This window comes from Rattus norvegicus, chromosome 1 (genome assembly GCF_021556685.1).
Source record: "Rattus norvegicus strain SHRSP/BbbUtx chromosome 1, alternate assembly SHRSP_T2T, whole genome shotgun sequence".
NCBI classification, from domain to species: Eukaryota; Metazoa; Chordata; class Mammalia; order Rodentia; family Muridae; genus Rattus; species Rattus norvegicus.
In genome coordinates, this window is record NC_141534.1 from 115,891,950 (window position 1) to 115,919,280 (window position 27,331).

Here is a 27,331-nt window from a genome sequence, read left to right on the forward strand (position 1 = left end):
TATATATATATATATATATATATGTGATATATATATATATATATATGTGATATATATATATATATATATATATCACACTTTGTATTTCTTTAACAGAGCAAATCTAGGTACTGATTAGGCATCAGGCTCTGTGACAGAGATGAGGGCACCAAGGCTGGAAGTTCAGAATATCTTTGAAATTATCCATGAAACTTATCACACACTTGATCTGTTCTACAAAAAGAAGCTCTACAAGGGTAATATTATCACGAGAACTTCTATTTCTTATAGATTTAGACCTAGAATATTGAGAAATTAATGTTAACATAGAAAAAGTGGTAAAGCAGGATTTAAATTTAAGTAGTTGGTCCTATTCCTTGTGGTTATTGACAAATAATTCCAGTAGAGTATCTATGAACAAGTCTTATACCTCACATTCATGGTGTGTCTGATGTGGTAGGTATAATCTCACCCTCTGGCAAATTACTGTAACAAGGAAACTTGACACTTAAGCAAGAAAATATTAGTAAAATTGAAAGACCATCTCTAAAATAAATGTTTGTTACTTAATAAAAGGAAAAACATATTATAAAATATTTTATCATCATAGTATTCGTGTTTTTTACATCCAACACACTCAACTCGCAGCAATAGCATAATATTAATTTGAGAAAGAAAATATTGTTTCTGAAAGTTATAGAGACACAAACAGCCAGTGCATGATAAATGAGCCAATAAGTTAAGAATTTAAAATGGCTCTCACTTGTACACAGCAAATAAGACAGAACCATCATTCATGAGTCAGACATTGCCAGAAACATTATGAGATGCATAGGCACTCCTGTTAATGTTGGGGACTTGACCACCACTCCAATAAGGAAAACAGGTCTTGTAGCTAGAAAAAGAGTGACTTCTAAGTTGATCTCAAAAGTGCTTCTGAGATCTGAACCCAGGTGCAGTGGTGGACAATTTCCTCCAAATATGGCAGAATTCTCAAGAGCAATAATAATGTCACTGTGTGTCTACTCATATTTTACAAATTGAAATATGAAAAAAATCACACAATATCTGCCTCATCTTCTATGGACATTAAAGTAGAAATCACATCTATGTAGACAAGCAGAAAATCTGAAATTACTGAGGAGTCACCCGCACATTTTATACATACACCAAATGGAACAAAGCCAAAGCCAAGGAAACACAAAACTGATGTAAGTCTAATGGAAGGGAAACACAAACTATCATCATTTAATGAGATAGGTTGCTATAGTGCTAAACTGTTTAAGATAAAATGGATGAAATACATTTATTTCATTGTTAAAGTTGTATTTTCATCTTCAGCTATTTTATCAAATTTTATCTTTATTTTTTGTGTTTCCACAATGCAACAAGCACCGGACAATGCTCCAGCTTCTGGAAATTATATTAGAAACAAACCGCCAATGTGTCTCCTCTCAAGGATATTTTGTAAAGAATACAAAAAAGAAGAAAAAGAAGAATATCATACAACCAGATGCCCCATAGCTCCCAGGAACTAAACTGCAATCCAAAGGGTATATACATGTAGGGACCCATGGTTCCAGTCACATATGTAACAGAGGATGCCATTGCAGGCATCAATGGAAAAAGAGGCCCTTAATCATGTGAAGGCTTGATGCCTCAGTATAGGGGAATGCCAGGGAGGGGAGGTGGAAGTCCTTGGGTGGGGAGGGGAGCATCCTCATACTAGCAGGGGAGGGAAAAAGGGATAGGGGATTCCCAGAAGGGAGCCAGGAAAGGGGATAACATTTCAAATCTAAATAATATCCAATAAAGTGAAAGAAAAGAAAGAAAAAAGACGGTTCCACTGTGTGAAATTCCTTGAAAGGAGTAACCTCATGATTAAACAAGATCATTTTTAAAAAATGAAAGTGAAAACTAATACTGACATTTGAGGAAAAGAATAACAGGAGCAAATGTCATTTTTTCTTAAAGATTTACTTTTATTTTAAAATATGTGTATGTGTTATATATATGAGGTGTGTGTGTGTGTGTGTGTGTGTATGTGTGTGTGTGCGTGTGTGTGTGTGTGTGTGTGTGTGTTCACCAGAGTGGGTACTCTGGCCAGACAAGGGCATCAGATTAGTTACAATGCAATATCAAACAACCAGATGCCCCAAAGCTCCCAGGAACTAAACCACAATCCAAAAAGTATACATGGAGGGACACATGATTCCAGTCACATCTGTAACAGAGGATGAACTTGCAGGCATCAATGGAAGAAGAGGCCCTTGTGAGCTACTGAATGTGGGTATTGGAAACTGTGTCCTCTGGAAGAATAGTTGGAAGTGTGAACATGAATCTCCCAAATGATTTAACAGACTATTGTTAGTATAGAGCGAAATAGCAGCTGTGAAGGAAAGGGCCTATCACAACTGATTGCAGCTATAAATACTATGAGTGAGACTATGAAAGGCAGTGTGAACACATGTGTTAAAGAAGTATACTCTAGGCACACTGAAAGAATGCCTGGTATGAAATCCCAGTGTACAAGATAGTAGTAGCAAATTGCACAGGGATTACATTTTCCTGTCAATGTGGCATTGTGTTGACTGATTTAATTACCAATTTGGCTGATCTAAAATAATTTAGCAAGCAAGCCTTCTAGTATTCCTGTAGGCTATTATCTTAACTACGTTAAAGTGAAATTGGAAGACCATGTATTGAGGGCAGCATGGGCTGAGATGCCAGATATGATTACAAAAAAAGAAAAAGAAAAAAGAAATTCCTACCTGTGCACAAGAATTCATCTCTCTCTGTTTCCAGACTGTGGATGTAATGTGAGTGACTGCTTCTGCTTCCTGCCTCCATGACACCCTACCACATTGGTTAGCTTCATGCTGTGAGCAAGGTAAACCCTTGATTCCAGTATGTGGCTGTGACTCTTGTCTGGTGTTTTGTCACAGCTGAGTACTTGAGATCCCCACATCACCTCTTCCCTCCTGTGTACAGGAAACTTCTCATGAAAATAAGATAAAGCATAGATCTATGTACATTAATCCTGCAGAGGACAGCCAGAGAAGTGACAGGGCCACAGACCCAACTATGGACTCAGGAGCAGCATGGATCCTGACATCTTCATGGCCTTAGGTGGCAGTATGGGCCCTGGCATTTCCATGGCCTCAGGTGTCAGCTCGGGTCTCACACAACCAGCTGCTTTTCACCACCATAGCATCTCCTCTTTCACCTGCCTTTGTAGTACACAAGCTATAACATTTCTCTTTCTCTGTACCACACTCTTGCTCCTCATAATGGCACCACCAGGCAAGAAGTGGACCTCTCTCTAGATATTAAACTCTGAACTAATCAATGATAGTGTATTGAGGGATAAAGTGACTCAGAAGTATCATGGCTGTCTGCAGAAGAAGTGTTGTCTGAGAGATTGGCTAATACTTTCAATCACTGTGGAAATCTTGATGGCTCAGCATCCTGGTGATAAGAATTAGCTGAACAAAACTCTAGGAAATCACATATCGCTTCTCACTCACTCTAACTCCACATCTTAAATTGTTGTCAGAGTAAAACTCACTGCACACTATTGACAGTTTTCTTTCCTAATAACAATAATTGTAGGATAAATGTAAACAGATAATTAGAGAAGGAAGAAAGATAAAACAACTGGTTTCCATATCGAAAATATAGCCAACATTGATTGTTTGCAGTTGGGAACATTGTTCTACCAGCCATACTCGATCTTTGAAAAATAATTTATAATTACTTCAGAACAACCAAACTTCAGTAACATACTGGTATCTTAAAAACTGGATATTTTTGAAATTTAGAAAAAAACGAAACTATAATATTAATAGAATAAATAAAGCATCCCTGATCCTGCCTCCCTTTTCCTCCCCTGTTCCTCTCTTCCTCCCAAGTCCCTCTCACAGTCTACCTCCCATCAGTATTTTGTTCCCCCTTCTAAGAAGTACTGAAGCATGGACACTTTGGTCTATCTTCTTCTTGAGCTTAATGTGGTATGTACTTTGTATCTTGGGTATTTTGTGCTTTTGGGCTAATATCCACTTATCAGTGAGTGCATACCATGCATGTTCTTTGTGACTAGGTTACCTCACTCAGGAGGACACCTTCTGGTTCTATCAATTTGCCTAACAATTTCATGTAGTCATTGTTTTTAACAGTTGAGTAGTACACCATTGTGTAAATGTACCACATTTTCGATATCCATTCCTCTCTTGAGGTACATCCGGGTTTTTTCCACTTTCTAGTTATTATAAATATGGCTGCTATAAACATAGTACAGCATGTGTTCTTATCACATCTTGGAACATCTTTTGGGCATATGCCCAGGAGTGGTATAACTGGGTCCTCAGGTAATACTACGTATAATATTCTTAGGAACTGCTAGACTGATTTCCAGAGTGGTTGTACCAGCTTGAAATCCCACCAACAGTGAAGGAGTGTTCTTCTTTCTCTATATCCTCGCCAGCATCTGCTGTCCCTGAGACTTTGATCTTAGCCATTCTGACTGGTATGAAGTAGAATCTCAGGGTTGTTTTGATTTACATTTCCCTGGTGTCTAAGGATATTGAACATTTCTTTAGGTTTGTCTTGGCCATTTAATATTCCTCAGCTGAGAAGTCTTTGTTTAGCTCTGTCCCCCATTTTTAATAAGGATATTTGACTCTCTGCAGTCTAAATTCTTGAGGTTTTTTTTATATATTAGATATTAGCTCTCTATCAGATGTAGGATTGGTAAAGATCTTTTCCAAATCTGTAGGTGGCCATTGTGTCCTAATGACAGTGTCCTTTGCGTTACAGAAGCTTTGAAATTTTATGAGGTTCCATTTCTTGATTCTTGATCTTAGAGCATAAGCTATTGGTGTTCTGTTCAGGAAAATTTCCCCTGTGCCTCTGTGTTTGAGACTCTTCCCCACTTTCTCTTATATTAATTTGAGTATATCTGTTTTATGTGGAGGTCCTTGATCCATTTGGACTTGAGCTTTGTACAAGGAAATAAGAATAAATATATTTGAATTTTTCTACATGTTGACCTTCAGTTGAACTAGCATCATTTGTTGAAAATGCTATCTTTCTTCCACTGGATGGTTTTAGCTCCTTTGTTAAAGACCAAGTGATTGGAGATGTGTGGGTCTTCTATTTTATTCCTTTGATCAACTTACCTGTCTCTGTACCAATGCTACACAGTTTTTTGTTTTTTTTTTATTTTGTTCTTTTTTGTTATTTGGGTATATTTTGGTGTTGTTATTGTTGTTTTGTTTTGTTTTAAATCAGGATTGCTCTGTAATGCAGCTTGAGGTCAGGAATACAGATTCCTGCAGAAATTCTTTTATTGCTATCCTGGGTTCTTTGTTATTCTAAATGAATTTGAAAATTGCTCTCTAACTCTATGAAGAATTGAGTTGGAATTTTGATGGGGATTACAGTGAATCTGTAGGTAGCTTTCAGCAAGATGGCCATTTTTTACTAGATTAATCCTGCCAATCCATGAGCATGGGAGATCTTTCCATCATCTGAGATTTCCTTTGATATCTCTTTTAACCTAACTATTGTTATAAATTATCCAAGTATTATTAAAAGAAATAATAAAAATATTTATTCTATTTTTTCAGATTTATTTATTGGATATTTTATATATTTACATTTCAAATGTCATCCCCCTTCCCCCCTTTCACATCTCCTCTTCTACTGCCTCTGTAAAGATGCTCCCACTCCCACCTCAGCGCCCTTGCATTCCCCTGCACTGGTGAAATTAGCCTTCATGGGACCAAGGGCTTCTACTATTGATGTCAGTCAATTCCATCCTCATACATATGTGGCTGTAACCATGGGTCTGTTCATGCATGTGTATGCATCTTTCTACAGAGACTTGAAGTTCTTGCAGATCATTCACTTTCTTGGTTAGAGTCACACCAAGGTATTTTATATTACTTGTGACTGTTGTGAATGAAGAGCTTTGTGTCCCTAATTTCTTTCTCAGCCTGTTTATCTTTTAAGTAGAGGAAGGCTACTGATTTTCTTGAGTTAATTTTATGACCAGCTCCTTTGCTGACGTATTAGAGGACACAGGGATAGTACTCAGAGGGTAAGGAATTTGAACAGAAGTGTGTAGCAATGGGGGATGTGGAAATGGTAGTAGCTACTAGCAGGCCCCAAATGCCAGTAAAGCAAGAAGCTCCCAGGACCCATCAGGGATGAGATTAGCTGAAAGGCCCAACAAAGGAGAGGGAGAACCTGTGCAGACCATATCCAGAGGTTAGGCAAGGTCCCTGGTTCAAGGATGGGGCCACCCAGAATTGCTCCTCTGTGAAGGAAATACAAGGACTAATAGTGGAACATAGACTGAAGGAAAGAACGTCCAGAGACAGGCTCACCTGGAGATTCATCCCATATGCAGTCACCAAACCCAGTCACTATTGCTGATGCCAGGAAGTACTTACTGACACCAGCCTGATATGGATGTCTCCTGAGAGGTTCTGCCAGAGCCTTACTGATACAGTTGAGGATGCTTATAGCTAATCATTGGACTGAGCACAGGGTCCTCAATGGAGGAGTTAGAGAAAGGACTGAAGGAGCAGAAGGGGTCCTCTTCCTCATAGGAAGAACAACAATAGTAATCAACCAGTGCCATCCCCTACCCCCTGAGCTCCTAGGGACTAAACCACTAACAGAAAAGTACATACACATGGAGGGACCCATGGATCCAGCTGCATATATAGCAGAGGATGGCATTGTCTTGCATCAATAGGAGGGGAATACTTTGATCTTGTGAAGGTTCATTTCCCCAATTTAGGGGGGCGCAGAGGCAGTGAGGTGATAGGGGGTGCGTGGGAGGGGGAGCACTCTCATAGAATTAGGGAGAGGAAGGACACGAGAGGAGAGAACTGGCAAATGAGATAACATTTGAAATGTAAATACTTAAATATCCAATAAAAATCAAGAGGTAAATAAAATAATTAATGCAGACAGAATTTTAGAAATATATCCCAATTCCATCATTAAATAAATATATATATATATATATAATTAATGGCCACAATAGATTTGTTTAAAAGCTGTAGTTTATCATTAAATAGAAATGCCTAATGTGGTTCTTTTGAAGAATATGACCAGAATATATATGCAGTGGAAAAGATGTGGAATGTATTGTAGTCATTCACATAGAGATAATTTATGCGTTATAGGGAAAGATATACTTTTGGTTCCTCAGATCCAGTCACTTACTAATTGTTTGTTAAATTCACTGCTAGAGGACATCATATGTGTCTGCTCTGTGTGATATAAAGAGTAAAAGCTATAGCTCTTCCTCTGAAATAAACTATACATAGGCAATGGATACCTAAATGATCAATTATAATAGGTTATCATCATCTTCAGGAAGAATTAATTCAACCCAAACTTGATCCATTTTATTCTGCTGGGCAATTGTTTCTTTCATAGAAGATCTAGAGGGATCTCATAATTATTCCCCAGGGACACCATATTCCAATAAGCTCCACTCCAGTATTCAATGACTGCATACAAGCATACATGAGTCTAGTCAGCAGTGTGGTTGTGGTCTTATTGAATAATATGAAATCAGTGTTTTTAACTGCTGAGTAGTACTCAATTGTGTAAGTATCCATTTTTTCCATATATTATCCATAAGTTTTTTTAACCATAATTTGTTTAAGGAACATGTGGGTTGCTTCTAGTCTCTGGTTATTATGAATAAATCTTCTTTGAACATAGTTGAACAAGTGTCCATGTCATAAGATAGAGATTCTTTTGGATAGATGCCCAGGAGTAGAATAGCTAAGTCCTGACGTGGATCAATTTCCAGTTTTCTTTGAAACCACCATACTGATTTCCAAAGCAGCTGACCAAGTTTCCACTCCCATTAGCAATACAGTAGTTTTTCATTTGTTGTACATCCTTGGATTAATAAACTGTCCCCTGTATTTTTATCTTAGATATAAGTTGGAATATCAAAGTCAATTTGACTTTTGTTTCCCTGATGGCTAAGAATGTTGAATATTTCCATGCTTTTTAGACATTTAAGATTCCTTGGTTGAAATTCTGTTTGGATCTGCTTTCATTTTTAATTGTATTATTTGGTTTTTTGTTATTTATGTTCTTGAGTTCTTTAGATATTTTGGATATTAGCCATCTGTCAAATGTGGAGTTGTGGTACACGGCCTTTAATCCCAGCATTTAGGTAGGCAGACTTCTGAGTTTGAGGCCAGTCTGGTCTACAAAGTGAGTTGTTGAACAGCAAGGGCTACGCAGAGAAACCCTATCTGAAAAATAGCAAACAAGCAAAAGGACAATTTGGAATATGTCATATATTTGTAACTTGCATATATGACACCTTACTTTATTAATGAAGAGTTTATTCTAATCAAGTCTGTGCCTCTGTGATTGGTGATATAGTTACTATTTTTTCTGTTGTATTTTATTTAATTTCACTCCCGAAGAGAAAACAACATGTTCTCCAACCCATTTGCACTGCAGAGCACATGACATCCTACTCATTTTTAAATTTTTTTCAGTTATAAAGAGTCAGAAAGAAATATCACATTTCATTAAGATGAGTTTGAGCCATCATTGAGCCAGGGCCAAAGCACTCCTGCCATCTGCTGTCCAGTAAGAAAGGGAGTATGTGGTTATGTGGACAAATCTCAGAAATTAAGTAGCTTAAGTATGCTCAGGGAGATATGACCTTCTGCCTATGCAAATGTGTCATTCTTTGCTCGTGTTTATTTTATTATTGAAATGTTATTTTTGTTACATCAAAATTCATTGAATAAATGTATTTTTGAGCACACAAACATCAGGTTTTGAGTATAAGAATCAACATGAGAATGAATTAGCACAGTAGGTCAATCAGTTGGAGGAAAAATCTGAGCTATAATAATATTAAACACTATATAACATTTATTCATTGTTTGAATAAAAACATCATAATACCCGAACTCCAATTTTTTTCTGTGCTACAAACCTGATGGGTGCATGATTTATTAATAATTTAGTTGGGAGAAAGGAACTTGTTTGTGTACTACTTTTTAGCAAAGCATAATTTCCTTGCTAAGAAAACTATCCTAGATGAATTGTTTTCAAGTGTCTGTGTACCACCAAGCAGATCAGAATGCTAAGGGGGAGTTCGTACCCCTCGGTCTCAGGGATTTGACTGCCTCTAAACCAACATGCACACACATATAAGTTATTACTCTGCTGAGTATCACTCAGTATTAAGAACCATGAGGTAATCATAATTTGTGGCATTCTAAGGAACATTTTACATGAAATGACATTATGTTTACATATTATTTTAAGTGAAATTTGTAAGATATTGACCCACTTATTCCAAATATTATTATGTAATTTAATTCAGATATTTTCTTGAACATGTATATGTACCAAGACCTTTACTAAGTAATTTATATTCATTTCATTTACTCATATCTCCTACCTCTTAACTGTTTAATTATTATTTGTTTACATAATAAAACTAACTGTATCTTAGACAAGTTCAATCATTTCTATTGACACTATAGAGTTAAATAGAGATGTTGGGATTCACTTATTGTTCTGTCTGTACATTATTGATTCTGTTTCACAGTAAGGAACAACAATAAGAGAAAGTATTCATACAAGCTTGCATGCACGTTTCATGACTTCAGGAAGGGTGTCACGTTGGTCACCATATCTGTACCTGTTCAAGCACATGTTTGTTAACTCAGAAACTGGACAATAGGTTTATTTGAAAGTGATGATATTTAGTTTATGGCTCTAAAAGTCATTAATTTTTACGTGACAAGTGATTTTCTTTCTTGATCTCTGTTATCTTGTATTGACTACTAATGGTAGCTTTAACACAATTTGAATGATATGGCTAGATAGTCTTGTCTATAAGTGATTGTCACATAGCAGATGGCAGCAGCACAGTGATAAACTCAGAAAGAAAGGCTATATTACCATTTCCTCACAGTACTTTATTTGTACTTTACAAACACTTATACTGTATATCTCCTCTAATTAAACTGTATATCTGAAGCGATAGTTTGAACTTTCAATCTTCATGGAAAAGATGGATATATCACCTAACTTTGGTTAATTAGTACTTTAAATATAGTTCATAATAAACTGTGCATCTGTGCTGAATGTACATTTTATGTTGTATTCATGAGGATCCCATCTCAGTTAGAAAATAAAAAATAAAATGGACCAATTTATTGATTTCCTTAGTCCTATGACTGCATTTTTTTTGAGGAATACATTTGCTTAGTATAGCTAAGTCTGACTTTAAAATGCTGTTTTCTCTACTCCCATTTTATTATGGTATTATCACTGTGTGCCACCACGTCCAATGAATGAGGTGCAGAGAACCAAACCCAGGACTTTGAAAGTGCTTAGTATTACTTTACCAAATGTGCTATATCCACAACCTATTGATACATTTTTTAAATATTTCAATTTAAGTATTTCAAATTATCTGTATGTGTATGGTCTGTGCAGGGATGGGTGCATGTGAGTGAAGTGCCCATAGTTGACAAAAGAGGGCAACAGATTCCCCTTGAGCTACATGAATGGGATACTGGGAGTAAGAGGAGAATCAGGTCTTAACCACCAAGACATCTCTCCAGCCCATGGCTGTACACTTAATGTTGTATTTAAACATATAAGTGACCCTATGTAACCAAGAGTTGTGATTCATAATCAAGCATGTCTTAGATTTTATTTCTCCACACATTGTCAAAAAAAGCAGCCTCTGGTGGCTGAAAGGAAATACTTTTCAAAATATCCCTCTTTTATGTGAACTTAGATTAACTTTAGCAGTTCAGTACCCTGACCTAAATGTTTCTGTCATTTTCCTATCCATGGTGACTAACTTAGTTGTATTAAATGATCAATTCTCTTTGAATGCAGATAAAAGTCTATCATTAAAGGGATATCCCTTTAATGCAAAGTCATTCTTTATTCGAGGGACGGATACAATGGGATTTCTGTTTAAAACATCTATTCCAAATTTTTTCTAGAAGTTGAAGAAAATGAAATAAGAAATCCTTCATTCTTAAATCAGAATTTAAAATGAAATGCTTAGTGGATTGTACTACTCTGCTTTAGATTCCCAAACCAAAAATATATCAATTTTACCTGATAATGAAAAAGCTCTAGTGTGCTAATAATTTAAAAACACCAATTGTTGTAGTAAACAACAGAGCAAACTGTACCACAATCTTTCTCTAGAAATCTGTGTGCTATCGATACATAGCAAACAGAAGTTTGTTTTCATTCAAGAGTGACTGTGAAGAAGGAATGAATTGCTTCAAATAAGTTCACAGAATTTATTCTTTCTGTTTCTCTTCCTCACACAAAATACTTTCACTATTAGAACAATGAGCCCCTGAGAGAAGCTACCTGTCTCACTAAACAGCTTCACCACAGACTGTTTACTTCAATGCAATGTGCATGCTGAGACATGGATGTCATTACTGAGAGGACACTAACAGATAAGAGTGCCATCCCAGGGCATTCTGTTTTTCCTGTCAATTACTAATCTAGTTTTACATATGTACATAATCTCAGGCTGTTATAACCATCTACTGTGTATAACATGAAAGTTTTATGATGATAGAATTTGGTCATCATTTACAGATAAGGAAATGTAGATTTAAATGAGAATTTGAGGATCTCAGACTATACCAGACACATGCATTATTCTACATATGCCATGAACAATTGTCCCAAAGGGAGAAAGATGCCACAGTTGAAGTAGACTCAATGTTTTAAGAACACTAACAAGTGGGCTTAAGGGTTAAGGGTCCCCAGTACATGAGTCATTATGGGCATAAGAAGCCATTTAATGATATATCTACCTTTATGTCAATGCTTACACATGTGAATATTTATAACTTTTGACTGTCTTCTTTTTCTATCTTTCTATTTCTTTTAAAAATTTATTTATTTTTTCCATTTTTTTAAACTGGGCATTTCTCATTTACATTTCAAATGTTGTTCCCTTTCCTAGTTTCCTGTCCATCAGCTTAATATCTTCACCTAGGTGTTTTGACATATACAGATATATGATTATTCAGCATCATTAAAATTCTGTATGCCTGATTAAAATGAATGTGCACATATATGTAGGTATAGGCATTGACAAAAATAAAAATATGTTTGGCTGCAGTGAATTTAAATTCTGTTTCAAAGTAAATACTCTGTACTTAGGACTCTGAGGGTAGTATTGAATTTAACATTATAGTTGTGTCAAAGATACAAAGGTATGCATGATATAAATAGAACATGTAGCATCATCTTTGATGCAACTGAGTAATTTGTAAATCCATTAATAAGTGTCTCTCAGATAATAAGCTCTGCTGATACCCTAAATTATTTTCCTGTGTGTTTCTTTATTTATCTTTTAGATACTTTCTGATACAGGGCATCATTGTATAGCCCGGAAATCTATAGATTCATAGATTTGTGGATAGATGATACACAGAAAGAGATATAAGGTTATAAGAAAATGCAGGAGAAAGCAATTTGTATTTAACACAGAGTCTCACTGAGTAGCACTGACTAGTCTCAAACTTACTGGGTAGCCCTGGATTGTCTCATACTCATGACAATACTTCTGTTTCAGGTTCAAATTCTGGATCACCAAGAAGAGCCACCAAGATATCAGGAAAGACAACATTTCTGTAGTTTTAAAAGTACATATGTGAATTTACACGTTGGTCATTTTAGTTTGAAGCAAAGATTTAGTTCTGTGTTCTGATTCAGGCATATGTTTATAACTAAGGACAATTTCATTTTCCGGTAGTGCATATTTTATCTTTTGTTGTGATAACATATCATGATCAAAAATCATTTTAAGGAAGAAATAATTTATTTTGCTTTATGGTTCCAGTGGTACAGTCTGTCATAGCAATTGAAGCAAGGCATAGCGACAGGAAGAAAAAAAGAGCCGATTACATGTTATCCACGTACAAGGAGTAGAGACAGACAGACAGAGAGAGAGAGAGAAAGAGAGAGAGAGAGAGAGAGAGAGAGAGAGAGAGAGAGAGAGAACATCAAGTGGTAAGATTTTTATATACCTTCATATCTTCTCTGTGACATTTTTCCTCTAGCAAGTCTCTACCTCCTAAATATTTCATAACTAACCCAGATCACACCACAAACTGGAGTTCAAATGTTCAAACATGCCAGTCTAGAGGGGACTTTTCTCACTCAAAATTTTATGTGAAGCAAAGACTTTAAGAAATTAAATTTAAGAGTTAAACCACTTCTCTAATCACAATATCTGTTGCAAAGTTTGAAGAAAACTTCTTGAGTATTTTTAATATTTGGAAAACATTTGGTGCTTATTTAAAATTGATACATAGGTTCAAATAGTATAAAATAACACTAACAAGTGCAAAATGTAGAAAAGTCTCATGTGGATGATGTGGGCATGAATGTGAACAAATACAGTAGGGAAAATTCCTGAATTATAAAAATGGGATGAAGACTTCTGCCCTGGCAGAAGATGGAGGAACTAGTATATAGATGCCAGAACACTTTGTGATTTATAATGAAAATTTGTTATGACAGGAATCAACCACAGGCTCAGGGCAAATAGGCAACATTGTGAGATGTGAGATGAATAGGTGCCTCTCATGAATAAGTGAGAAGGACTTCACTTCCAATTTTTTTTTTACAACTTATCCTCAAGGTGCACACTGGTAATGCTCCTGTCTCACATGGATCTGCTTCTTTTGTGTTAGATTTAATTTACTTACTGGTTCTGCTTACACTTAGATTTCTGTGTTCGTTTTCTTGCCTTGTTTACCACCTTTGGAGAAACATGTTTATCCCATAGGAAGCCTTTGTTGTAGGAAGAAGAAAGTTTGTTTTCTGGTAGTACTGCTCAAGGGCAACCGATACCCCAGGAAACACACTCAACTGTGACTTTCATGTGTTTTCTCTAGTACTTTAAAGTACTCTTATGGGAAACCCACTTTTAAAGATACTCAAATGGAGAAGTATTTGAGAATTAAAAAAAATCAGTATGAACATGTATTTGCTTCACAAATGAAGTAAACTTTCTAGAGATGAGAATAATAACTCTCAATATATTAATCAAATATGATTTCATTTGTTATTTTTGGTCCTTTCTTTTATCATTTTTTACATTAGTAGAACATGTTTTTCTTCTTTTTTTAAAATTTTTTATTAGATATATTTCTTTACTAACATTTCAAATGTTATTCCCTTTCCTGGTTTTCTGTCCATCAGCCCTCATCGCCTTGCCCTCCCCCATCCTGATGTTCCCCCATCCATCCTCCTTACTTCCTCCCCCATATTCCCCTGCACTAGGGATCCAACTTTGGCAGGGCCAAGGGCTTCCTCTTCCACTGGTGCCCCAACAAGGCTATTCTCTGCAACATATGCAGTTGGATCACTGGGTCAGTCCATGTGTAGTCTTTCAGTAGTGTTTTAGTCCCGGGAAGCTCTTGGCATTGTTGTTCTTATGGGGTTGCAAGCTCCTTAAACTCTTTTAATCCTTCCACTAATTCCCCCCAAGGAAGTCCTGTCTCAATTCAGTGTTTTGCTGCTAGCATTGACCTCTGTATTGGACATGTTCTGGATGTGTCCCTCAGGATAGATCTATATCCGGTCCCTTTCAGCATGCATTTTTTGCTTCATCAATCTTATCTAGTTATGGTTGCTGTATATGTATGGGCCACATGTGGAGCACGCTCTGAATGGCCATTCCTTCAGTTGATGCTCTAAACTTTGCTTCTGAATCCCCTCCTATGGATTTTTTTTCCCTTTAAGAAGGAGTGGGAGAATCTGCATTTTGGTCATCCTTGTTCTTGAGCTTCCTGTGGTCTGTGGATTGGATCTTGGGTAATTCGAGCTTTTGGGCAAATATCCACTTATCAATGAGTACATACCAAGTGTATTTTTCTACAATGGCGTTACCTCACTCAGGATATTTTCTAGTTCATTCCATATGCCTATGAATTTCATGAAGTCATTGTTTTTGATAGCTGAGTAGTATTCCATTGTAGAGATGTAACAAATTTTTTAAAAATCCATTCCTATGTTGAAGAGCATCTGGGTTCTTTCCAGCTTCTGGCTATCATAAATAAGACTGCTATGAATATAGTGGAGCATGTGTCTTTGTTGTATGTAAGAACATCATTTGGGTATATGCCCAGGAGAGGTATAGCTTGGTCCTAAGGTATTGGAATGTCCAATTTTCTGAGGAACCTCCAGACTGATTTCCAGATTGGTTATAACAATTTGCAATCCCACCAACAATGAAAGAGTGTTCATGTTTCTCCACATCCTCATCAGCATCTGTTGTCACCTGAGTTTTTAGTCATTGTGACTGGTGTGAGGTAGAATCTCAAGTTTGTTTGGATTTGCATTTCCCTGATGACTAAGGATGCTGAACATTTCTTTAGGTGCTTTTTGGCCATTCTATAATCCTCAGCTGAGAATGTTGTGTTTGGCTCTGTGCCCCATTTTTTTTAAAATAGGGCTATTTGGCTCTCTGGAGTCTATCTTCTTGAGTTCTTTGTATATTTTGGATATTAGGCCTCTATCAGATGTAGCATTGGTAAAGGTTTTTTCCCAATTTGTTGGTTGCCATTTTGTCCTAATGACAATGTCTTTTGTCTTACAGAAACTTTGCAGGTTTATGAGGTCCCATTTGTCAATTCTTGGTCTTAGAACATGAGCCATTGGTGTTTTATTCAGGAAATCTTCCCCAGTACCCATGTGTTCAAGACCCTTCCCCACTTTTTCTTCTATTATTTTGAGTGTATCTGGTTTGATGTGGAGGTCCTTTATCCACTTGGACTTATACTCTGTACTTGGTGATAAGAATGGATCAATTTGTACTCTTCTACATACTGCCCTCCAGTTGAACCAACACCATTTATTGTAAATGCTACCTTTCTTCCACTGGGTGGTTTTAGCTTGTTTGTCAAAGATCAAGTGACCATAGGTGTGTGGGTTCATTTCTGGGTCTTCAGTTCTGTTCCTCTGATCCATCTGGCTGTCCCTGTACCAATACCATGCAGTTTTTATCACTGTTGCTCTGTAATACTTCTTGAAGTCAGGATGGTGATTCCCCCCAGTAGTTCTTTTATGGTTGAGTATAGTTTTCGCTATCCTGGGTATTTTGTTATTCCAAATGAATTTGCAAATTGCTCTTTCTATCTCTATAAAGAATTGGGTAGGAATTTTGATGTGGATTGCATTGAATCTGGAGATTGCTTTTGGCAAAATGGCTATCATTACTATATTAATCCTGCCAATCTGTGAGCATGGAATATCTTTCCATCTTCTGAGATCTTCCTCACTTTCTTCAGAGACTTGATGTTCTTGTCATACAGATCTTTCACTTGCTTGGTTAAAGTCACACTAAGATATTTTGTATTATTTGGGATTATTATGAAGAGTGTCAATTTCTTAATTTCTTTTCACCTGTTTATCCTCTGAGTAGAGGAAGGCTATTGATTTCTTTGAGTTAATTTTATACCCTGACACTTTGCTGAAGTTCTTTTTCCGGTTAAATATTTCTCTGGTTGAAATTTTGGGTTTGCTTAAGTACACTATTCTATCATCTGCAATTAGTGATTTTTTGATTTCTTCTCTTCCAATTTGTATACCTTTGACCTCCTTTCATTGTCTGTTTGCTCTGGCTAGAACTTCAAGTACTATATTGAATAAGTAGGGAGAGAGTGGTCAGCCCTGTCTAGTCTCTGATTTTAGTGGGATTGCTTCAAGTTTTACTCCATTTAGTTTGATGTATATTGATTTTACTATGTTTAGGTACGGGCTTTGAATTCCTGATCTGTCCAGGACTTTTATCATGAAGAGATGTTGAATTTTTTAAATGCTTTCTCAGCATCTAATGAAATGATCATGTGGTTCTCATCTTTTAGTTTGTTTTTTTATAGTGGATTACATTGATGGATTTTCCTTTATTAAATTATCCCTGCAGCCCTGGGATGAAACCTACCTGATCATGATGGATGATCACCAAATGTGATCCTTAACATGAATTAATCAAGTATGTTTCATAACATTTTCAGGCTGGAAAATGAAAGTTTATTTCCAATGCCTGTTCATTTTAGTATGTTGTCATTTTTAATGTTTCAGTGAAAAAAATATAAAGGTTCAAATTAGATGAAATGGAATAAAGTAAATTTTATTTTATATTTTTTCCTTCTTTTTCTTTTTGTGGATATTCTTTATTTACATATCAAATGTTATTTCCTTTCCCAGTTTCCCAGATATAAGGCCCCTATCCCATCCCCCTTCCATTCTTCTATAAGGATGTTCCCCTCCCCATCCACCACCCCTTTCTACCCCTCCCCCACATTCTGCTACCCTGTGGGCTTCAACATTGGCAGGACAAAGGGCTTCACCTTTCATTGGTGCCCAACAAGTCCATCCTCTGCTACATATGCAGCTGCAGCCAAGGGTCAGTTCATATATACTCTTTGGGTAGTGGTTTAGTTCCTGGGAGCTCTGTTTGGTTGGCATTGTTGTTAATATGAGGTTGCAAGCTCCTGAAGGTCTTTCAATCCTTTCTCCAATTTCCTCCAATGGGAATCCCAGTCTCATTTCAATGGTTTGCTGCAAGCATTTGCTTTCAGGTTTTTCATGATCTGGCTGACCCTCTCAGGAGACAGCTATATCAGGCTTCTGTCAGCATGCATTCCTTTGCTTCATCAATATTATCTAGTTTTGGTGGCTGTATATAAATGGTCTGTAAACCCAGGTGGGGCAGGCTCTGAATGGTAATTCCCTTCAGTCTCTACTCCAAACTTTGTCTCCATATCTCCTCCTATGAATATTTTCCCCCCTTTTAAGAAGGACTGAAACATCCATACTTTGGTCATCCTCCTTCTTAAGCTTCATGTGGTCTGTGGATTTTCTCTAGCTTAGGGAAGTTTTCTTCTATAATTTTGTTGATTATATTTACTGACCTAAAAGTTGTGAGTCTTTACTCTCTTCCATACCTATTATTCTTAGGTTTGATCTTCTCATTGTGTCTTGGATTTCCTCGATGTTTTGGGTTAGGAGCTTTTTGTGTTTTTACATTATTTTTTAGTTTTGGCGATGTTTTCTATGGTATCCTCTGCTCCTGAGACTTTTTCTTCTATCTCTTGCATGATGCTTGCATCTATGATTCTTGATCTCTTCCTTAGGTTTTCTATCTCCATGTTGTCGTTGTCTTCCTTTCAGCTTTTTTTATTGTTTCTACTTAGATTTTTAAATCCTGGATTTTTTCATTCAATTCCTTCACCTGTTTGGTTGTGTTTTCCTGTAATTCTTTAAGGGATTCTTTAAGGGATTTTTGTCTTTCCTCTTGTTTACTTGTATTGTCCTGTATTCATTTACGGGAGTTATTTATGTCCTTCTTAAAGTCCTGTATCATCATCATTAGATAAGACTTTAAATCCAAACCTTGCTTTTCTGGTGCATTTGGATATCCAGTATTTGCTTTGGTGCGAGAACTGGGCTCAGATGATGCCAAGTATTCTTGGTTTCTGTTGGTTATGTTACTGTGCTTGCCTTTTGCCATCAGGTTGTCTCTGGTATTAGCTTGTCTTGCTGTCTCTGACAATGGCTTGACCCTCCTCTAGGCCTGTGTGTCAGCACTCCTATAGACCTGTTTTCTTTCATCTGGACCTGGGAACAGAGAGTTGCTCCTGGGTTTGTGTGACTTGATGCTTCTTGGCAGGTTGCTTGGAGCAGAAGAGTTGGTCTTACCTCTGTTCTCAGGTGTTAGGTACTCCTACGGACTGGCTTTCAACTCTAAGCACAGGCAGAAACCTGAAGGGTCCTGCTCCTTACTGTTCTTGTGTCCCTGTGCACAGAGGGTACAGATAACACTAGGCAATTTCCTCTTGGGTCAGGAATGTGGGCAGAAATAGTTGTCTCCTCTGAGTTCTCAGGAGTGTCCACACTTCTGAGGTCCAGCTCTCTCCCCCACAAGATTTGTGACAAAGTAAAATTTAAAGGATTTGTTATTCATGTAATACAAAAATATTTTAAATGTACACTTCTAAAATGTCAATAGTAGAAAAAAGACACAATTATCCTTCTATTGCTATCAATGTGTCTGACCATAAAACACTAACATCTTTGATGTGCAAAATTTACTTTTCCCAAAAGATATATTCAGACTACAAATGTGGATGGTGCATAGACTCTGACCCTGAAAAAATCAAATTGAGAAAATTTCCTATCCATGTTCCCCAAAGTTGGTTGCATTTTCTTGTGGTGCATTTGCAACTACCTACAGATGAGATACGCTGAGTGTATCTCCAAGAAGGTTGTATTCCTCTTTTTGTTATTGTATAGCAATAAAATACAGTTATTCATGATAAATTTGAACTGAAAATTATCAGACATTCCAAAGACTTGGCAGCATGACTGTTAAACCCTAAGTTCATCAGCAAAAGTCCTGTTCTATCTTTGTATATTGTAAACATTGGGAATAAAGGGAAAAATCCCCAAAATACTCACTAATACATCTCAATAGTTCCTTGGATAGTTTCTACTACCCTGTGACTAAGCATACACATATAACATGATTTCCAAGCCTTCACAGAAATCACAGCGGAAAGCCTCCTTATGTTTGGCTCTAACTGAAGCATTTATAAGGGCAGGCATTTGATGTCTGCCCTTATGTCTCTCATCTTGCTCCAGTATTATAGGTAGTACTCAAAGCAAGGACCATCAGTAAATAAGGGCAGGCTCACAGGTACATGTGGTAATCCAGGAAGATAAGGGATATCTCTCATCTATTTCACAGCAATGCCATTAACATTGACAACTATAGTTATATTACTAAGGATTTTTATTTTTATCTATTTAGAGAAGGCGTTCTACACATTAGAATTTCACAAAAAACTTTTGCTAGTTTTTATAGCTGTTCATGTGCAAGGAGGTAAATTTATTTTTAATTATATATGTATGCATATCTGAGTACATACATTTGAATGCATGTGCATGTGAAGAGCAGGTGAAGGTAATAGATCCATTGGAGTTAGAGCTGCAGGAAGTTGAGAGCCACCTGCTCTGGGAGCCTGGGACTGAACTCAGGTCCCCTGCAAGAGCCATGAAACCTCTTAACTAGTCAGTCAGTTCTCCATTTCCCAAATTTAATATTTTTAAACTGTACGATACCTTTAGTTTTAGAATCTAGGGAAGTTATTTGGATTTTTAAAACATGGCACATTATAATATCATACATACTGGCCACTCAAGGAGACAGAGTGTCTTGATTGTTATTGTTCAGCCACAAGTGCAAGTTGAATAGCTGAATTATTTTCCCACAGAGGGGCAACAGAATGTTTCTTGTATGATATGTCATACTTTCATTCTGGAATATCTGTAATTTTATTGTATGTTGCTACATGGATAACACAGTACCCCTGTTTTTGAGGAAACACTTTCCATGCTAAAATGAGGGACTTGTTTTTACTCTGTATTGCATCTGTAATTATACAGTCAAATGCACACAGATATTAACACAGAGCTGATGCTGAACACATACCTGCAGTCTTACAGGATATCACAATGCTCACTGAAGTCACTTCAATGTGTGCAATGAGGAGTTAATAAGGCAACTCCAGCTTTCCTTTGTTTCCTGAAAGTTGCTATTGAAGTCATTACATTACTGTCTCCAGCCTTTTGCTATAAACTGTTTCTTTGTCCAAAATTAATGAGTCATTTCTAGCGCATCCTTTCCAAGACAAAGCCTAATAGTTCCTTATCATCATGCACATTTAATCATCACTCCTCTGTGCAATCATTTTTTCATCAGAGTAATTTTATATGTAATAATTATTAATATTTATATTTTTACGTGCACAGAGGCAATGCCTTTTGCAGAAACAAAGGCACAGTTTGAGGGAGTGTCTTGATACACTTAATATTATTTACTATAGCTTCATCCATTTTTGTGATTATTAATTCACATTTGCAATTAAGTAGAATAAAATTTTGCTTACATTTTAATATTTATTTGGGACATTGCAAGTTGGAAAGATCAAAATTTGTATTGCTCAACTGTTTATAAAATCATCAATATCAACATATTTTCCCAAGCTCCATGTTATGGCACACTCTTGTAATCCAGAACTTGGGAGCCTGAAGGAGGAACATTGCTATGAGCCTGAAGAAAGCTTCATTTCCAAAGAGAGTAGTCAGATAGCTAGTGCTATATAGCAGTACCCTATTCCAAACTAATACATAAATTAATAACATTTTATGAAAAGGGTCTACATAAACTACATAAACAAGATAAAATAATAAAACAAAAACATCTTCACAGTCACTCAAGAAGCACATCACAGTTACGTAGCTGGAATGAAAGGAGCAGATCATTTAATAAGACTGGGAACTGTTCATCCTATTTTAGCCCTTTCAAACCACAGTGGGTGCGGGATCAAGAGAGGGACTCTCCATGGGCCTGATGTGTAATATGTGGATAGAAGATATTTCCTTGGATGTCCAATTTAAGGCTATTAGATTTGACCAGGGTGGAAAGGCTTCCTGGACTACAGTTTCCAGTTGCTGTTTACAGACTGTATCTGAAAACAAATGCCAATGCCCCTTGTGTCCCACAGTCTCAGATTCCAGGTGTCAGTCCCTATATTCAATATATGGACTCTAGGCTCAGTAAATATGCCATCATGTGAAAAAGAACAGCTACATTCATTCAGCATACGTCATCGCCAAACTAAATTTGGCACATGTCTCACATAAACCACAATCTAGGCACTATAAACAGATCAGTCCCATACGTGTTTTCTTGCTTTTGCTCTCCTCAATATGAAGTTGACCCTAGTTGCCATATGTGTTGCTCTGACTCCAATGTATTAACTTCTAAGGACGTAGATTTTAAGGGGACTCCTACAAATCCTAGGAATCAAACAAATCTCTTTGTTTTCAAGCTCCTGGCCAACACTCAAAATCCTAGGTTCCTGTTGACTCCACAAAGTCAAGATCCACATCTCTGTTTCAAGTTGCTCTGAGGCTACCAGAATGTTACCGTGGTCCTTCATGCTGGAAAACTCAAGGAGGCTGGCTATCTACAGTAGTCCAAGGGTCCATGACTATAATCCTACGTTTGTGGACTCAGGATACATGATGCTTCTGAGTCCCATAGCCACAAACTCAAGCTCCCAAATACCACTGGACCAAAGTATTAGTTATCCTGAATTTGTCTATCATACATATGTTGCTCAAGACCTACCTAGTCACAAGTCTTTGAGTTTTGTCTTCTTACCTTTGAAATAAGGATACTTTGTTATTTCATTTTATGTACTATGAAGACACTTAGATGATATTAATATAACAAAGGTAGTATAGAACCTGAGGGGTGAAACAGGAGAAATGACATTAGGGAAGATGGCTTAAGATCAATGGCACACATTGTCATGATTAAGATGGCCTTCCTAACACAATTGTCGAAGCCCATAGAGACTTAAAGAAGAATAGAGTGAGGGACAGTTTCAGAAACCGAATTTGGAGATCAACACATTATTCAGGAGAAAAAGAGAAGGAAATGTCCAGAGAATGAGAAAAGGCCAACAAGATGATATGGTGTGTAAAGGTACCTACCAACAAACATGAAGATCTGAATTTGAGTTTCCTGTTACCACAGTGAAAAGAGTAAAGGATACCATCACATGGTTACCTACACACACATACACACACACACACACACACACACACACACACACACACACATACACACACACACATTAAAAATGATTTTAATAAAAGTTAAATAATTAAATTAATTAAATTGCCTGAAAATTTGAGATTTGTTGACTCATACAGAAAATTCCAGAATATTTGTATGTACTTCCTGTTAGATCATTTCATGTTTTTTTCAATTTATAATATATATTGAATGTATTTTAGCAGATACCCTAAAAATAAGAATTAAAAAATTGATTGAAATAAGAATTAGACAAATTTATAGGTGTTGTTTTTCATGATATATGTAATGTAATATTTAAATCAAAGGTATCTTTTTTTAACATTTGTTATAAATTGCTTATGATCCAGCCATAAATACTTTGCTTTAACTCTTTGAAGTCTCTTACTGTCACCTCATATATGCTGTCGTATCACACATGGCCAATACCCTGTCAGTTAAGATGCTCACACCAGTTTCTTCATCAGTCTCTGCCCTTGTCCTCCCAATTCTGCAAAGTTTCTCATAGCCTCTATTCCATCATCTTTCTCTGAAATGGGAGAACTTTTTCATTATTATTATTGCTACAGGTTTAGTTTATTACTTTAATGTGGAAAGCCTCCTACTAGTCTATAATTCTCCAAGATCTCTCCTCAGAAACGAGATGGCTTTGAGAGGTTTCTTTCCCCTTGTTACCTCACGCTCCTCCTCTATGTCACTCTGAGACCTTGAGTTTTTAGGTTTATAGCAATCCTGGGTAATTCAATTTGACTGGTGACACTTGGCCTCCCTATAAATCAGTTGTCAGAGGTTTCTATAGGTTTGGATGGATTCTTGTGTTCCCTATCAATATATTCATTCTGCATTTGATTTCTATCATGTATCATTTTTAAACTCAGTTTCTCAACTACTTGTTCTTTTAAGCTGTCTCCCATGTTGTCCTGGTCTCACTCCTTCTACCATCTTCCATTATTTTCCCCTTTGAATGCTTATTTCAAATAACCTGTGCAAGTCCTACAGTTTTCCCTCTATTTGCTCTGCACTCCTATTGTTGTCCTCTTTAATATTTTTGACTTTTCCTAAGACATTTTCTGTTCAAGGTTTATGTTTAATTAGTTCTATCTCTGTCTATGGCAACTTGTGATTAGTATATTGAATATTTTCTCTGTACTTTATTGAAGATAAATGAGCTGCATTAAAACTACTCTTTTAAGTTCCCTTTTAAAGCATTTGTTCACAATGTTCAATATTGTCAGTTTCTCGCACTTTATTTTGACCATTAAATGGGCTCAAGTTACCTTCAGATCCTTGACTCTTAGTGTGTGACGTCATCTACCCACAAATTGTGAAATTCATGTGTGTAGTTTATATGTTCTTTACTGAAAAATGAATGGAGAATAGCTTCAACACATTCAGTTAACCGTGCTTTGTAAGTCTTCTGCTTTGTTCTGTGTGTGCTTCTTTCTCAGTTTCCCTGTTTCACCATAAATAAGCAGATGTTACAATTAGTGGTATGCTGAACACAAGGAAGATGTCTAACAGAATTAACAAAAAAGGTTATTCAGTCTGAGTTCATGATAAAACTAATTTTAATTGATAACCAGATTTGCAGAAATCCATTTAGGAGGAGGTTAATTTTTAAATTTATCACTTAAGTGGTAATTTTAGTTCTGAGCTCTGAGCATTGGGAACAATTTTAATTGTAATTACCAAATCACTTATACTACTTAGACAACAGTCCACACTCCAATAGTTAAATGGGGTAATTCATTACTGAAACAGTGAATTTATTTTATTTCACTATTCACTAACAAATAGGGCTCATCCAATATTTTTGCATAATAACTAAAAGTGTTGTATACTACAGACATTTACATCTGTCACATCTATAGATAACCCCTCTTATGTGTTTTAAATAAAGAAAAATGTGATAGTTGCATCCTTACAGATAGTGGAGTCCCATACTTATCACATGTAGGATGAGGTTTTTAAAAGTGGAGCTACATTTGTACAAGCACACACACACACACACACACACACACACATACACACACCTTAAAAATATAAAAAGTTTATACATTTTAATTAGGAATAATTAAACTTGTTGTGAAGATTTAATTAATGTCAAAGAAACTCGACTTCGCTAACAATTAACTTCTTAAAATAAGTGCACATAGCTTAAGTTTCTTGAGTAGGAAGCCAGAGTGAGAGTTCTAGGTTAATGCCTAAGTGACAGAAGCTGAAATGTCCTAAATATATTACTAAAGAAGAGAACTGCGAATGGCATGCTGTCTGTATACTCAAATGTTCTCTCATAAGACTAGGAATGTGAGCTAACATCTCCTCAGACTCTTTGGAGGAGACAATGGAAACCGGTGAATAGAATCAGCAATTTCTGGAATTGAAAATGAACACATTTCCCACTGAACCACAAAACATATATATATACATATATCTCTGGTAACTAAACATTTAAAGTTTAGTAGCTGTATCCTCAAAATATCACATATGCAGCTTTTCTACAGTGTTTTTCTACAGTGTTCAATAATTCCCATGCAGTTGTATAGCAGTTTTGGCTCTTATGGTATTTTGGTTAACTGTTCCACTGATTCCTGAGCCTTGAGTTGGATGTGGACGTGCTGTCTGTAATTCTGTTTATATATTAGCACTCAACAGTCTCTTATTATCTGAATTTTTGTCAAGCATGTGTCACTGGGTTAATTACCATTAACAATATTTATAATCTTGCCAGATGAGGTTTGGGAAGTAGAGCAATCTATGTGTATAATAATAAATTACTAGGAAGCAGTTTAATACTGAACCCACTCTAAGCAGTATGAAATTATTAGATTCTCTTCTAGTACCTACATCCTTACAGCTATAGGCTCATAGACAAATAAATGGTGCCAGATAGGCTTTTCATTTTGAGAACTATGTCTTAATTTCATGAGCAGTTGGCTATTACTGTGATGTTTGTGCAACTAGTGTAACTGTGGGTCTTTTTTTCCCAGACCAGTCATTATTATAGTTCCTCAGGTTCATAAGATCATGAACAAAAACTGTTCAAGTCCAAGCCAGACAACATCCCATTACTAAAAGAGGAGATGGACATGAAATTTCATTCCAGTCCATGAAACCACTGGTAAGTAGATTTGATAGTGGAAAATTCAGTTTTATTTTTCTAAGAAAATAGTCCCTGGTGAATAGGTCATTGTTCAATGGAAGGACATTTATGCATGATCATTTAAACAACCTAATTCATTGCAGAAGGCTTAAAAAGGGGAGCATGAACTTGAGTTGGTTGAGAAGAAAGGATGCCTGTTTATAGAGCTTTTAAATATGATCAACATGCATTACATGAAACACTAAATGAACTAATGAAATATTTTTAATAGTATGAAAAACTAACAATGAAAATGATTAAATTTCTCTCCTATATTTCTGGTTATTATACTTCTCTCTTCCTTCTAATCACCCCAACTCATCAAGTAATGCATGTTTTCTATTTGAGTAGGAAGGTTTTCTTGTTTGTGATATTCTCTGAGATTTATCTATACTCTTGGAACAAGACTCTGATTCCTTTTATGATGGTTGACACAGATTTAACAAAAGTCCACTTTCTCACCTTCTACATTTCAACCTCCTTAATTCTCCCTTGTATCTTTGAATATTCCAAGGTCTTCCCATCTAATACTGTGTACCTCTGCTACTTCTGACAAAGTCTCCACTTGATGTATATTTTAAAAATTGAGAAAGCCATGTGTGCATACAATGTGTTTGGATATAATCCATCTCGTTGTCTCCCTCCGACTCCTATTCTATCACTGACTACTACTCCCTCTAAACTTAATTGTTCTTGTTAAACCCATTGCGTCCACTTTGATATATGTGGAACCATCACTGAAACAGAGATAGCTTTACAGGACCTACCTGTCTGGAGACAGACTTGATCATGGAGATATGAAAACATTCTCTCTGTCTGGAAAGTAGCCTTCACCAGGTGGGAGATCTCAACCTGTGACTGCAACTGTACTCAAAATACATCTCAATTACTCGTAAAGTTAACTATCATTTTGTGGTTTACAATAATGAAACATGTGAAAGAAGGCAGTTGTTCCACAAGGAAAAGAAACTTTGAAATAAACAGGAACTTCTCCCAAATGACATCACCAGAGAATGAGAAGAAAACTTGTAGTCTCATTCCCAAATCCTGAGTCTTTGCAGTTGGAGCAGACTAGTTGCCCAGAGCTGTGGTTTCAAAGAGACAGTGAATCAGGCTCTGTATTGAAAAAGACTCTTCTACTAATTTTCTGTTGTGTAAGCTATTGTGCAATTTTTCTATTCTTCATTTTTAATGTTTTTCTATGCAGAATGGATTGTTTCTTTTTTAGTTCCACATTAGCATGCAGCTTCTCCTGAGTCAATCTTTTTTATTATTAATTGAACAAATTCGTGAGGTTCAAAGGATGATGCTCCCTTTGAAGATCTGTGTGTGCATGTTTTAGCAATGGGAATTGAAAGAACAGGACTTTTGTGGTACATCAGTCCTCAAAACCTGCATCTCACTTCCCATGGATGTGCCACTGGTATTTCCTTTTTTTTTTTTTTCATCTTCTGTTTTCAGTCTTG